The sequence below is a fragment of the Balaenoptera ricei genome, chromosome 11 (assembly GCF_028023285.1).
Source record: "Balaenoptera ricei isolate mBalRic1 chromosome 11, mBalRic1.hap2, whole genome shotgun sequence".
NCBI classification, from domain to species: domain Eukaryota; kingdom Metazoa; phylum Chordata; class Mammalia; order Artiodactyla; family Balaenopteridae; genus Balaenoptera; species Balaenoptera ricei.
The window spans coordinates 100,558,107-100,573,170 of NC_082649.1; the positions used below are offsets into that span (position 1 = coordinate 100,558,107).

Consider the following 15,064-nt stretch of genomic DNA (forward strand, 5'->3'; position numbering starts at 1 on the left):
CCCTGGTACCAAAACCAGACAAGGATATTATAAGAAAATAAAATTATTGTCCAATACCATTCATGAATAGAGATGCAAAAATACTATACAAAATATTAGTGGGGGGCTTCCCTGGTGGCGCAGTGGTTAAGAATCCTCCTGCCAATGCAGGGGACATGGGTTCGAGCCCTGGTCTGGGAAGATCCCACATGCCACGGAGCAACTGGGCCCGTGAGCCACAACTACTGAGCCTGCGCGTCTGGAGCCTGTGCTCCGCAACAAGAGAGGCCGCGATAGTGAGAGGCCCACACACTGCGATGAAGGGTGGCCCCCACTCGCCGCAACTGGAGAGAGCCCTTGCACAGAAACAAAGACCCAACACAGCCAAAAATAAATAAATAAATAAAATATGGTATAAAGTTTAAAAAAAAAATTAGCAAATTGAATATAGTGATATATTTTTTAAAAAGGATAATCTATCATGACTGAGTGAAGTTTATTTGAAAAATACTAGTATGGTGTAACATTTAAATATCAGTCAATACATTTCACCATACTGAGAAAAATCATATCTCAAAAGATTTATTAAAAACATTTGATAAAATCAATAACTATCTATAACAAATTCCTCTGCATTAGGAATACAAGGGAACTTCTTTAACTATATAATGAGTATGTACAAGATATCCACAGCTAACATCATAGTTAATGATGAAATTCTGCATTCTTTCCTCTAGTGTTTGGGAACAAGATAAGGATGTCCACAATCTGATGTACAATCTTAGGGGTAAAGCAAACAATTAGAATTAACAAGTGAAATTTGTCAAGACCACTAGATACAGGATCAACATAAAAATTAATACATTTAAAAGAATTTAAATAATATAAATTATGTTCTTAAACTACAATGGAATTAAGTTAGAAATCAGTAATAGATCTGGAAAGTCCTCAAATATAGGAAACTAAACAACACACTTCTAATTAACTTATGGATCAAAGAAGAAATTACAAGGAAAATTACAAAATATTTTGAATTGAATGAAAATAAAAACACAACACATCAAAATTTTGGGGATGCAGCTAAAACTCCGCTTAGAGGGAAATTTATAGTAATACATGCTTATAGTAGAAAAGAAGAAGAGTTTCAAATCAATGACCTAGGTTTCTAACTTATTATTCTATTCAAAGTTATTCTAAAAAAGAACAGCAACTTAAACCTAAAATAAGCAGAAAAAAAAATAAAGAGAAAAAAAATTAAACAGCAGTGAAATTGAAACAGAAAAGTAACAAAGCAAAGCAAAACTGATTATTTAAGAAAATTATTAAAGTTGACAAACCACTAGCCAGACTAATCAGGAAAAAAAAAGATGACATAAATTACCAATATCAGGAATAAAAGGTCATGACCATAGATCCTACAGAGAGTAAAGGCTAATAGGGAATATTATATATAAGTATATACCAATAAATTCAGCAATTTAAATGAAATGGATAAATTCCTTGCAAGATACAAATTACCAAAGCTCACTCAAGAATAAATATTATACTAAATAGCTCTGTATCTAGTAAGAACTTCTTTTGTAGTTAAAATCCTTCCCACAGGGGCTTCCCTGGTGGTGCAGTGGTTAAGAATCTGCCTGCCAATGCAGGGGACACGGGTTCGAGCCCTGGTCCGGGAAGACCCCACATGCCACGGAGCAACTAAGCCCATGCACCACAACTACTGAGCTACTGAGCTTGCACTCTAGAGCCCACAAGCCACAACTACTGAGCCTCCATGCCACAACTACTGAAGCCTGCGTGCCTAGAGCCCATGCTCCACAACAAGAGAAGCCATTGCAATGAGAAGCCTGAGCACCGCAATGAAGAGTAGCCCCTGCTCACCGCAACCAGAGAAAAGCCCGCATGCAGCAACGAAGACCCAACGCAGTCAAAAATAAAATAAATAAATTAAAAAAAAAAAAACCTTCCCACAAAGAAAAACTCCAGGCCCAGATGGTTTCATTGGTGAATTCTGTGAAACATTCAATAAAGATAATATCAGTTTTACATAAACTCTTCTGGAAAATCAAAGAGAAGGAGAAATCACTCCCTAACAAATTCTATGAAGCCAGCATTAACCTGGTAGCAAAACCAGACAAACACACTACAAGAAAAAGCAAAACAAAACTACAGATCAACATCTTTCATGAACATAGATGCAAAAAAATGAAGTTTAGTAAATCGTAACTGCAATATGTAAAAGGATCATGACCAAGTGGAGTTTATCCCAGGAATGCAAGGTTGGTTTTACATTTAACATTAATGTAATTCACCATACTTATGGAAGGAAAAGAAGAAGAAAAATGCATATTATCATCTCAAAAGATGTGAGGAAGAGGAAGAGGAAAAAGAAGAAAAGGAGGAGGAGAAGGAAGAGGGGAAGGAGGAGGGGGAGTAAGAAGAGGAGGAAGCAGATGCAACAGCAGCATTTGATAGAATCCAACAACCATTCATGATAGAAAGTCTAGGCAAACTAGGAATAGACGGGATCTTCATCAACCCGATAAAGATGACCCATAAAAACATACGGCTAATATCACCTTACTGAGAGACTGAATACATTCCCCACACAGATCAGGAGAGAGACAAAGATGTCTCTTCTTACCCCTTGTACATGACATTATACTGGAGGTTCTATCCAGTGCAATAGGCCAGAAAAAACAAATAAGAGGCGTACAATTTCGAAAGGAAGAAATACAACTGTCTTTATTTGTAGGCAAACTTATAGTCTGTAGAAAATCCTAAGGAATTTACCAAAAAAATGCTGGAATAAGTGAATTTAGAAAGGTTGCAGGATACCAAGTTAACATAAAACAAATAATTCTATTTCTATGTACCAGAAAGAAACAATCAGGAATTGATATTTTTAAAAAACACTATTAATGATAGCATCAAAAATATAAAATATTTATCAAAAGTTTGAATAAAAGATACACAAGGCTAGTACCTCAAAAACTTCAAAACGTTGCTAACAGAAATGATAGAAAACCTAAATATATGGATAAATATACCATGTTTGTGAATTGGCAAAATCAATACTAAGATAGCAATTCTCACCAAACCAATCTGTAGATTCAATCAATCTCAATCAAAGTCCCAGAAGGTTTTTTTTTTTGTAGAAGTTGACAACTTGATTTTAAAATTTATATTAACATGCAAAGGGCCCTGAATACCCAAAATAATTTTGAACAAGAAGAACAAAGTTGGAGGACTTAGACTACTTGATTACAAGATTTATTATAAAGCAACTCTAATCAAGGCAATGTGGCATCTGTATAAACATACATCAGTGAAATAGAATGGAAGGTCCAGAAATAGACCCACATACCCATGGTTAATTAATTTTCAACAAAGGTGCCCAAGGGAGTTCAATGGAGAAAGGATAATCTTTTCAAAAAATGGTTCTGGAACAGTTGCACATTTGGAAGTAAAAAATGAACCAGATCATTATCATATCACACCATATATAAAAATTAACTCAAAATGGATCATAGATCTAGATGTAAAAGCTTAAACTATAAAACTTCTAGAAGAAACCATGAGAGAAAATCTTAGTGATCTTATATTTGGCAAAAAAAAAAAAAAAATAATACTAAATAGGAAACAAAAGGCATAAACTATAAAAGAAAAAATATTTAGTTGGTTTCCAGCAAAATTAAAAACACTTGCTCTTCAACAGATACTGTTATAAAAATGAAAAGGCATGTCACAGACTGAAAATATTTGCAGAACATAATCAACAAAGAATTTGTATGTAGAATATAGTTTTTTACATGTATAACTCAATAGTAAGACAAATGGCCCAATGAAAATGGTAAAAGATTTGAACTGACATTTCACCAAAGAAGATGGCAAATAAGTGCATGAAAAGATGCCTCACATCATTAGTCATTAGGAAAATGCAATTCAAAACCACAATGAGATACCACTTCACAACCACTAGAATGGCTCAAATTAAAAAGACTGACCACTCCAAGCGTTAGTGAGTATGTGGGGCAACTGGAACTTTCATACTCTGCTGGTGGGAATATAAAATGGTATGGTCACTTTGGAAAACAGATCATAGTTGCTTAAAAAGTTAAAAATAGTTTCCCATCATGGAGGACGCTAGAGATAAGGTGCTTCAGGACTACCACAAGAACCTGCTGGAGCACAAGGAGATCGACAGCCGTCTCAAGGAGTTAAGGGAAAAATTAAAAGAACTTGCCAAGCAGTATGAAAAGTCTGAAAATGATCTGAGGCCCTACAAAGTGTTGGGCAGATTGTGGGTGAAGTACTTAAGCAATTAACTGAAGAAAAATTCATTGTTAAAGCTGCAAATGGACCAAGATACGTTGTGGGTTGTCGTCGACAGCTTGACAAAAGTAAGCTGAAGCCAGGAACAAGAGTTGCTTTGGATATGACTACACTATCATGAGGTATTTGCCAAGACAGGTGGATCCACTGGTTTACAACATGTCTCATGAGGACCCTGGGAATGTTTCTTATTATGAGATTGGAGGGCTATCAGAACAGATTCGGGAATTAAGAGAGGTAATAGAATTACCTCTTACAAACCCATAATTATTCCAACCTGTAGGAATAATACCTCCAAAAGGCTGTTTGCTATATGGACCACCAGGTACAGGAAAAACACTCTTGGCATGAGCTGTTGCTAGCAAGCTGGATTGCAATTTCTTAAAGGTTGTATCTAGTTCTATTGTAGACAAGTACATTGGTGAAAGTGCTCGTTTGATCAGAGAAATGTTTAATTATGCCAGGGACCATCAGCCATGCATCATTCTTATGGATGAAATAGATGCTATTGGTGGTCGTCGGTTTTCTGAGGGTACTTCAGCTAATAGAGAGATTCAGAGAACTTTAATGGAGCTACTGAATCAAGTGGATGGATTTGATACTCTACATAGAGTTAAAATGATCATGGCTACAAACAGGCCAGATACAGTGGATCCTGCTTTGCTTCGTCCAGGCAGATTAGATAGAAAAATACATATTGATTTACCAAACGAACAAGCAAGGTTAGATATATTGAAAATCCATGCAGGTCCCATTCCAAAGCATGGTGAAATAGATTATGAAGCAATTATGAAGCTTTCAGATGGCTTTAATGGAGCAGAACTTAGAAATGTTTGTACTGAAGCAAGTATGTTTGCAATTCTTGCTGATCATGATTTTATAGTACAGGAACACTTCATGAAATCAGTCAGAAAAGTGGCTGATTCTAAGAAGCTAGAGTCTAGATTGGACTACAAATCTGTGTAATTTACTGTCATGGCTGCATGACAGATATTGGCTTAATGTAAAAATAAAGTTAAGGAAAATAATGTATGTATTGGCAATGATCTCATTAAAAGCGTATGAATAAAAATGTGTATGAATAACATTGTAAAAATTAGTAATTCAGTAATTCTACTTTTAAGAAGTATGGAAGAAATTTGTATGTTTGTTAATTTGTATTTATTGCAGCAGAAGTTATAAAAGAAGAGTATGTTGAAGCTTTTCGTATTTGCTGTGTATTTTGTAAAACCTTGAAAATGGTTTGAGACAGTAGTACCAGATAGCATTTCTTATGACTTATTTTATATCATTTGTTTTCCTCATCCTAAAAAGTTTAATAAAATCTGTTTGATTCAGTTCTCCTACTAAAAAAAAAACGTTAAAAATACCTCTTCCTTTCCAATTTGGATTTCTTTTATTTCCTTTTATTCTCTGATTGCCATGGCTAGGACTTCCAAAACTATGCTGAATAAAAGTGGTGAGAGTGGACATCCTTGTCTTGCTCCTGATCTTAGAGAAAATGCTTTCAGCTTTTCATCATTGAGTATGATGTTAGCTGTGGGTTTTTCATATATGGCCTTTATTATGTTGATGTATGTTTCCTCTATGCCCACGAAACTGTCACTTTTTGCAGATGACATGATACTATACATAGAAGGTCCTAAAGACCCTACCAGAAAACTACTAGTGCTCATCAATGAATTTGGTAAAGTTGCAAGACACAAAATTAATATACAGAAATGTTTTGCATTTCTATACATTAACAATGAACTATCAGAAAGAGAAATTAAGAAAACAATCCTATTTGCCATCACATCAAAAAGGATAAAATACCTAGGAATGAATCTACCTAAGAAGGTAAAAGACCTTACTTGGAAAACTATAAGACACTGATGAAAGAAGCTGAAGACGACACAAATAGATGGAAAAATATATCGTGTTCTTGGATTGGAAGAATTAATGTTGTTAAAATGACCATACTACCCAGGGCAATCTACAGATTCAGTGCAATCCCTATCAAAATACCAGAGGCATTTTTCAGAGAACTAGAACAAATAATTTTAACATTTATATGGAAACACAAAAGACCCTGAATAGCCAAAACAATTTTGAGAAAGAAGAACAAAGCTGGAGGAATCATGCTCCCTGACTTCAGACTACATTACTAAGCTATAGTAATCAAAACAGTAGAAACATAGATCAATGGAACAGAATAGAGCTGAGAAACAAACCCACACACTTATGGTCAATTAATCAAAAGACAGCCTCTTCAATAAGTGGTGCTGGAAAAACTGGGCAGTTACTTGTAAAAGAATGAAATTAGAACATTCTCTAACACCATATACAAAAACAAACTCAAAATGGATTAAAGACCTAAATGTAAGGCTGGATACTGTAAAACTCCAAGAGGAAAACACAGGCAGAACAGCCTTTGACATAAATCACAGCAATATTTTTTTGGATCCATCTCCTGAAGCAAAGGAAACAAAAGCAAAAATAAACAAACGAGACCTAATTAAACTTAAAAGCTTTTGCACAGCAAAGGAAACAATTGACAAAATGAAAAGACAACCTACTGAATGGGAGAAAATATAAGCAAATGATATGGTTGATAGGAGTTAACATCCCACATTTACAAACAGCTCATACAACTCAACATCAAAAAAAAAAAAAAAGATTAAAAAATGGTCAGAAGTACTGAATAGACATTTTTTCAAAGAGGAAATGCAGATGGCCAATAGGCAAATGAAAAGATGCTCAACATTGCTAATCATCAGGGAAATGCAAGTCAAAATCACGAGATATCACCTCACACCTGTCAGAATGGCTATCATCAAAAGACCACAAATAACAAATGTTGGTGACGATGTGAAGAAAAGGAAACCCTTGTACAGTACTGTACTGATGGGAATGTAATTTTGTGCAGTCACTGTGGAAAATGGTATGGAGCTTTCTCAAAAAATTAAAAATGAAACTACCATGTGACCCACCAATTCCACTCCTGAGTATGTATTGGAAAAAAACAAAAACACTAATCCATCCATTTCATACCCAAGACGTGAGAAATGAAAGCAAGTGTCCACAGAAAAGCTTGTACATGAATATTCACAGCTGCTTTTTTTGTAATAGCACAAAACTGGAAATAGCTCAAATACCCACCAAGTGATGAATGGATAAATGAACTGTGTTATATGCATGTAATGAATACTTATCAACAAAAGAGGAATCAACTAGTGATACATGCAGCAACATGGCTAAATCTCAAGATAATTATCTCTGTGAAAGAACTCAGACTCCCCCCTTCCCTCCCCCCACAAAAAGTACATATAATATGAATTTCCATTTATATAAAAACCTAGAAAATGTAAATTAATCTATAGTGATAGAAAGCAGATTTGTTGTTGCATTTGACAGCCTGGGGTAGGAAGGTATGGATTATAAAGTGGCATGAGAAATGTTTTGGGAGTGATGGATATCTTCATTATCTTGATTATGGTGATAGTTTCACAGTGTATATATATGTAAAAACTTATCATTTGTACACTTTAGACATGTACAGCTATTGTACCTCAATTATACCTCAAAAAAGCTGTAAGAAAATCAATTGTGCTTCAATGTATTTTCATAGACTAGCAACAAAAAATGGGAAAATAAAAATTAAAAAATACCATCTATAAGAGCATCAAAAATGTCAAATACCTAAGAATAAATCTACCAAAAGATGTTTAAGACCTCTAGATTGAAAACTGCAAAACATGATTGAGAGCAAAGAGGAACTGAATAAATGGAGAGAAATTCCATGTTCAAGATAGGAAGACTCAATATTGTCGAGATGTTAATTCTCTTCCATGTGATTGCATTCAATGCGATCTCCATGAAAACCCCTAACTGGTTTTTTATGGAAATTGAGAAATTATTTTTAAACTATATATGGAAACGCAAAGGATCTAGATAGCCATCTTGAAGAATCAAGCAAAGTTGGAGGACTTATGTTACCAGATTTCAACTGGTAGTTAAAAACTATAGCAATTAAGACAGTGTGGTATTAGCACAAGGACAGACAAATAGACCCATGGAACAAAACAGAGGGACCATAAAAGATCCACACATACATGGTAACACAATGGTGTCACTGCAACTCAGTGAAGAAAGAATGATCTTTTTAATAAATGCTGCCAGAGCAATTAGATTACCATATGGGGAAAAAAAAAGAATCCTTCTCCTAGCCCATATCATACACATACACAAAAATAAATGGATCTAAATATGAAAGATAAAACAATATTACTGTTAGAAGAAAACATAAGAAAATATCTATATGCCCTTAAGTATGCAAAGATTTCTTAAACTAAAAACAAAAGCACATAACATTAAAGTTATTAAAAAGGAAAGCCACATAGTGGGAGAAGATATTTGTAATACATGTATCTGACAAGACTCATATCTAGAATTTAATAGGAACTCCTACAAGTAAAAAAATAGGCAAAAAACCCAGTGGAAAAATGGGCACACAACCTGAACAGGCATTTCACAAAAGAGGACAACTAAATTGTCAATAGTCATGTGAAAAATGCAAAAAAATATAAAAATGTAAATTAAAACCCTAATACAATACCATTATACACCCATCAGAATGGCTAAAATTAAAAAGGCAGAAAATACTAAGTGTTGACCAGAATGCAAAGCAATTAGGACTCTCATACATTGCTGGTAAAAATGTTAATTGTGTAACTTTTTGAAAACTCTTTGGCAGGATCTATTAAATCAAACATACATGTACCCTATGATCCAGCATTTCTACTTAGGAATACATCCAACAAGAATGTGTGCACGTGTTCAAGACACACACAAAAATGTTCACAGCAGCACCACTCCTCATATGAGGCCAGAAGTGGAAACAACTCACATGTCCATCAACTACAGAATTAATGAAGTGCAGAATATTCACACCATGGGAACAAACAAGCTACAATCATATAGATGAAGTTTACCCTGATGATGTTGAGTAAAAGAGCCAGCTAGACACAAAAGTTCACACACAGTAGGATTACATTTCTATAAAGTTCATAAGCAGGGAAGGGTAATCTACACATGCTCAAGGTCAGTGTAGTGGTCCTCTTAGGAGCAGGAGTGACTGAGATGGGGCATGAGGGGACTGCTGGTGCTGGTCCTGTTCTGTTACTTGATCTGGGTGCTGGTTATGAGGGGCTCACCCTGTGAAATTTACCCAGCTGTGCACCTACGACTTGTACATTTTTCTTATGTATGTCACACTTCCACAAAAAAGTGACTCTCTGTGTGCAAAGTGCCATGATGAAAACCAACAGAATTCTGGAAAGAGCATTTGGTTGGGGTGATCATTTAGCTGTCTTTAAATTAACTTTATCACATCCTGGGGTCCTGACTTTGGTCCTCAGCTTTCTTCTCTCTGCTACTGGAAACAAAATGAAAGCTTCTTTCTTCAAAAGCAACCACTTGTCCATTAGTCACCCTTAGCTGTTCAGTATTTTTCTTTAGTAGATAGCAAGAATGAGCAAACCACAGTCTATGGGTTAAATCTTGCCCACAGCCTGTTTTTGGAAAGTTTTATTTGTTTACATATTGTCTACTGCTGCTTTGTGCCACAACAGGATAGTTGAGTGTTGCAACAGACTGCATAGGCTGCAAAGTCTAAAATATTTGCTATCTGGCCCTTTAAGGAAAAAAGTCTACAGACTCTGGGTATAGAGCTTCAGGGGTGCTTGGACATGGTCATCAACCCCATTTATCCCACAGTTTCCTCTATCCATTTCAATGACCCAATGCACCACGCCTGCTAGTGCATTTCCTTCCACAGAGCCACCCTCTGATTCCCCACTTGTGAAAGTTATAACAAGTGGGCTGTCTCTGCTCTGTCAGCCACCGGTGATGGGGCCCTCTTACCACCCAGGCAGTAAGTGATCTAGCTCCAAAAGCCCATCTTATCACCTGCCTTCTCAGACCAGCCCTGGTACCAAATGTTGGAGGTTGAGTTCTCCAAAAGTAGATGCCCAGATGGAGTCTGGGGTGCAAGATGTTTACTAGGGATCAATACCTGTGAAGGAAGAAGGAGAAAGCAGGGTTGGGCAGAGGTGAAGTGGAGGTCTGACAAAAGCTTGAGGAAGCCTTGGCTGATCGGGGGAGAGCTGGTGCCTTTCTGACCACCAGAGCGTCCTGCGCCAGCAGAAATGGCTGGACCTTTATACCCCTGCCTCACTTACTTAGTAGATGAGACTGCCCAGGGAAGGGCATGACCTTGGCAAGGGGGTTCTCTCCAGCTAAAGCAGACCCTAAAAGAGGTGACAGCTGGAGGCTGCTTGCTGGTCACATTCCTTGTTTCTGTACAGCAAGACCCCCTTGAAGGGGAGATCAAGGCCCTGCAGGGTAGACTGAACTGCCCAGGGTCACGCGGCTAGGGAGAGGCAGGGCTGGTACTCAGCTTTAGTCTGCTGGCTCTAAATCCCATGTTTTCTCCACTGTTGCCCACCACCTCTGGTAAAGCAATTACTGTGTGCTATAATATTTTATTAATCAAAGACAAAAATAATGGGCTGTCAGCTCTTCTGATGAGCTTGAGCTTGCCAGAATCACTCTCACACCTACAAACTGACATGCTTAATTGTGTACTGACTGTATAGCGCTGGGCTAAGCACTCAACCTGGATAATCACCACAGCAGCCCCTGAAGTAAAGTGCTACTATTATCCCATTTCACAGACAGGGAAACCGAGGCTTAGGACAGGCAAAGTGACTTGTAGAAAGCAAACTGCCACACACAGGTCTGCTTACTGCACAGACTTCCTCCTGCTACCCTCAACAAAGGCAATTACCGTGTGAGTTTTCTGGTATCTTCCTAATGTAGGGAAGTGTGCAATCTGAAATGTTGCTGAAATGTTTAAACTAGCCCAATCTCATCACTGTCTTCACAGATTCCCAGGGGTCCAGGCACACAGAAAGGGACCCACTTGCCTACAGTAGTGACAGGGCCTGGGAAAGGTGGGCTGGAGCATGTCTGAGTATGTGAAGGGGTGTGTGGATGACACCCAAGTGATTTGGGGATCCCTTTTGCTGTCCACGTTTTTTTTGGTCTATTGATTTACCCCTGAAGACCCTGCATTAGAAAAGGCAGCATTTACTTTGTTTTGTTTTGTTCTGTAAAACAGCATGGGCTTTGGAATCAGGCAGACAAGTATTCAAACCTGGGTTCTGCTCCTTACTAGCTGTGTGACCTCCACTAAATAGCTTTACCTCTCTGAGCCTGTTTACCCATCTGTAAGATCTGGCTTACGACATCCCTATTCCCTGGCACTCCTGTGAGTGATGCTTGTAAAGCTAAAAATGGAGCATAGCTCGCAGTGACATTCAACAAACAGTACCTGAGATCTGGTCACTACAGGACCACACAGGTAGATGCCCCCTGTTTTCAGCCCAGGATCATCCTCTCAGCACAGAAGCTCTGCCTCAGTTTACATGCAAGGTCTCTCTTCCCCTCCTTGATTACCAGAGAACACCTACTTCCCTGACTCCTGACCAAGTATGGATTCTTCCTATCACCTCTGAAGAACTACATCTTGAAGAGGTAGGAAGAAGTTGGCCCTGGAGCCAGACTGGTTTGAATTTCATCTGAGTCACTCGTTAGCTGTGTTATCCTGGACAAGTTTCATAACTTCTCTGAGCTTCCAATTTCTTATCTGCCTGATGGGGATAACAACCCTACCCACTTCTTGGGATTGTGGTGAGGGGTTAATGGGCACTGGATGTACAGGCTCCTTGCACACTGACTGGCATACTGGAGGTGCTCAATAGATGTCTGTTCTCTTTTCCTCTTGCTATTCCCATGTACTCTATGCAAACACTTTCACTAGAGACCCCTAAAAAGTCCTATCTTACCCCAGGCCTTTCTATAATCTTGGTAGCAGATTGGCATAGCTATTTAAAAGGACAAAAATCAACAATAACTTTCTCAACAGTAATAAAAGAAAATAATGGCTAACTGTATTGTATGTAAAATCAGTCCCAGTTCATGCCCCCATGCCGCTTACAGTCTAGCAGGAAAGGAGGACATTGATCCACAGACCACAGATCTGGGCATGAGAGGTGCCTGTGAAGGCTCATTTACTTCTCAAAAGGGCCCCACGAGATGGATGCTATTATTATACTGACTTTTCAGATGAAGAAATTGAGACTCAGAGAAGTTACAATTCTTGTTCAGGGTCACCTGACGAATAAGAGGCAGACTAGGATTTGAGCCTAGATCCTTCTTCCCAACCTCCAGTTGTGAAACAAATATAGGGATGGTAGATGGACCTCGACAAACTTCTAAAAGATAGAATCCCTGCTGGGCAGAGGCTGACCATTTAAAATTTTAAAATAGGAGTCAGCTTCAGTTATTAAGACTGTTGTTGAGATGTATCTGAGAAGGCAGGAGGGAGGACAGACCCCCAAAGAAGCCAGCATTGTGATACTTTGTTTCAAAAAGCAGGATCTGTCAGAATTGCAAGTTAGAGGTTGCAGAGGCTGAAGTGGCATGTGGTCTAACCCTTCTATTTCACAGATGAGTAAAATGAGGCACAGAGAAGGGAAGAGACTTGTTGAAGGTCACAAAGAAATCTCCTTAGCAACTGGTTTCTCCCCATGTCTATATATCAACCCCAGGAAAGACTCTTATTGGCTCTTTTGGGATCATATGCTCATCCTTGTACCAAGCACTGTCGCCAGAGGGCAGCTCTGGAGCCTTGAGTGACAGCCCCACCAAAACCAACCAACTGCTCTTCCTTGAGATGTCAAAGGACTGGCTCCTTCTCAGGTCCTGGGTGGGAATGTTACGTCTTCAGAGAGGCCTTCTTCTACCATTCTACCCAAAGAACACTCCTCCCTGACCCTGTTGTCACTTTGATTTTTCTCCAGAATACTTATTACTCTTTGATATTATTTATTTTTCATTCTTTATTAGAATATAAAGAAGCTCCTTGAAAAGAGGGGCTTTGTCTGATTTCTTGACCACTGTATCAAGTGTTTAGAACAGGACTTGGCATATAAAGGTGCTCAATAAATATTTTTGAATTTAAAAAAAAATAAGTAGGGGAGGAGTTTCCAAATGATCTGGAAGAAGACAAAAGGCAAAGCATGCTGGACGGACATACACCACCCACAGAGGCCACCACTGAATTCTTAGCGATTCATCTTTAGGGAAATCAATAAAGCAACTACTGTTTCAGCGAGCAGTAAATAAATAAATAAAAGTCAGTGGTAGGTCTGTGATCTCTGGTTTCTCATCTGTCTCACTAACTGGCCTGGGACCCTCTGCTTGCTTAGCACTTATGAGAGCCTGGCAGATAGTAGGTGCTGAAATAAGGGTTTTGGATGAATAAACCCAACAGTAACATCTTAGTCCGTGTTTCTGAAACATTGATGTGCATTCAAATTACCTGGGGATTTGTTAAAATGCAGATTCTGATTCAGTAGGTCTGGGTGGAGCTCGAGAGTCTGCATTTCTAATAAGCTCCCAGGTGCTGTTGCTGCTGCTGGCATGAACCACACTGTGAGTAGCAAAGCTCAGTCTATTAGCAAAAAATCTGTGGGCATCTCACTATACAAACAGGTGAAATAAAGAGCCAAGAAGAGCTTTCCAGAAACAATAATGGTAGGGGGATCGGGAGACCCGGATTCTAGTCCCAGGTCTCCTGTCTATAAGCCCATGAACTTGGACAAGTTTCTGCACCCTCTGAACCTCAGTCCCAGCTGCCAGGTCAGGACTCCCCGACCAGCCCTGCCCTCCTCACACAAGGTGTCTGAACTGCAGCATTGGGGGCAGGGCAGGGTATCTAAGGCTGAATCAGACCCAGCGCTGTCCCCTCACCATCCATGAGCTCTATGAATATATACTTTAGCCTGCCTTGCAAGGATGCGAGAGAGAGTTAAGATCAACATACACTGGAGAAAAGAATCCCTGAGCTCTCACCTCTGCCATCCAGCAGATTTTATACTTAACACTACTTCATAAATTCTCGCCATCCACATTCTGGTTGTTTTCAGTTTTCTAAGGCTGCTCCCTTGCACTAGCCAGACCTCCCTCTTTAATACAGATCTTCTGAATCTCACCCCACCCTCTTCCTGGAAAAAACAAACAAACAAAAAAAACACAACAAAAGACCCTCTTCTGCCTTTGCCTATGACTCACAAACAATAATAAAATGATAGCTTCACATTTATACATATACATAGACTATATTGGTATTTCCCAAAATGCAGTAAACATCAATTACAGCATGCGATACACAGACAAGTGCCATTCTGATAGTTACATTATTAGCAGGTTATCAACTATTTGTGGTAAATGATACTGTCTTTCCACTTAGGGTAGCAATGTGAAGTCTCCTTTAAATATAAACAAAATGAGTCTATAATAAGGAAAAGCAAATCAAAACCACAATGAGCTACCACTTCACACCAAGTAGAATGGCTACAATAAAAAAAAATAATAGTAAGAGTTGGAGAAATTGTAACCCTTGTACAACAGTCTAACAGTTCCTCAAAAGGTTAAACATAGATTTATCATACGACCGGGTAATTCCACTCCTAGGTATACCCAAGAGAACTGAACACATATGTCCATGCAAAAACTTGTACACGAATGTTCACAGCATTAGTCATAATAGTGAAAAACTGAAAACAATCCTGATGTTCATCAACAGACAAATGGATAAATAAAATGTGGCATATCCACACAATGGATTATCCAGCTATAA

At 38.3% G+C, this 15,064-nt stretch overlaps 1 pseudogene; it reads left to right on the forward strand.

The window, feature by feature from the left end:
* The first annotated feature begins 4,118 nt into the window (after window positions 1-4,118).
* Window positions 4,119-5,283, forward strand: LOC132374201 (26S proteasome regulatory subunit 10B-like; annotated as a pseudogene).
* The last annotated feature ends 9,781 nt before the right edge of the window (window positions 5,284-15,064 follow it).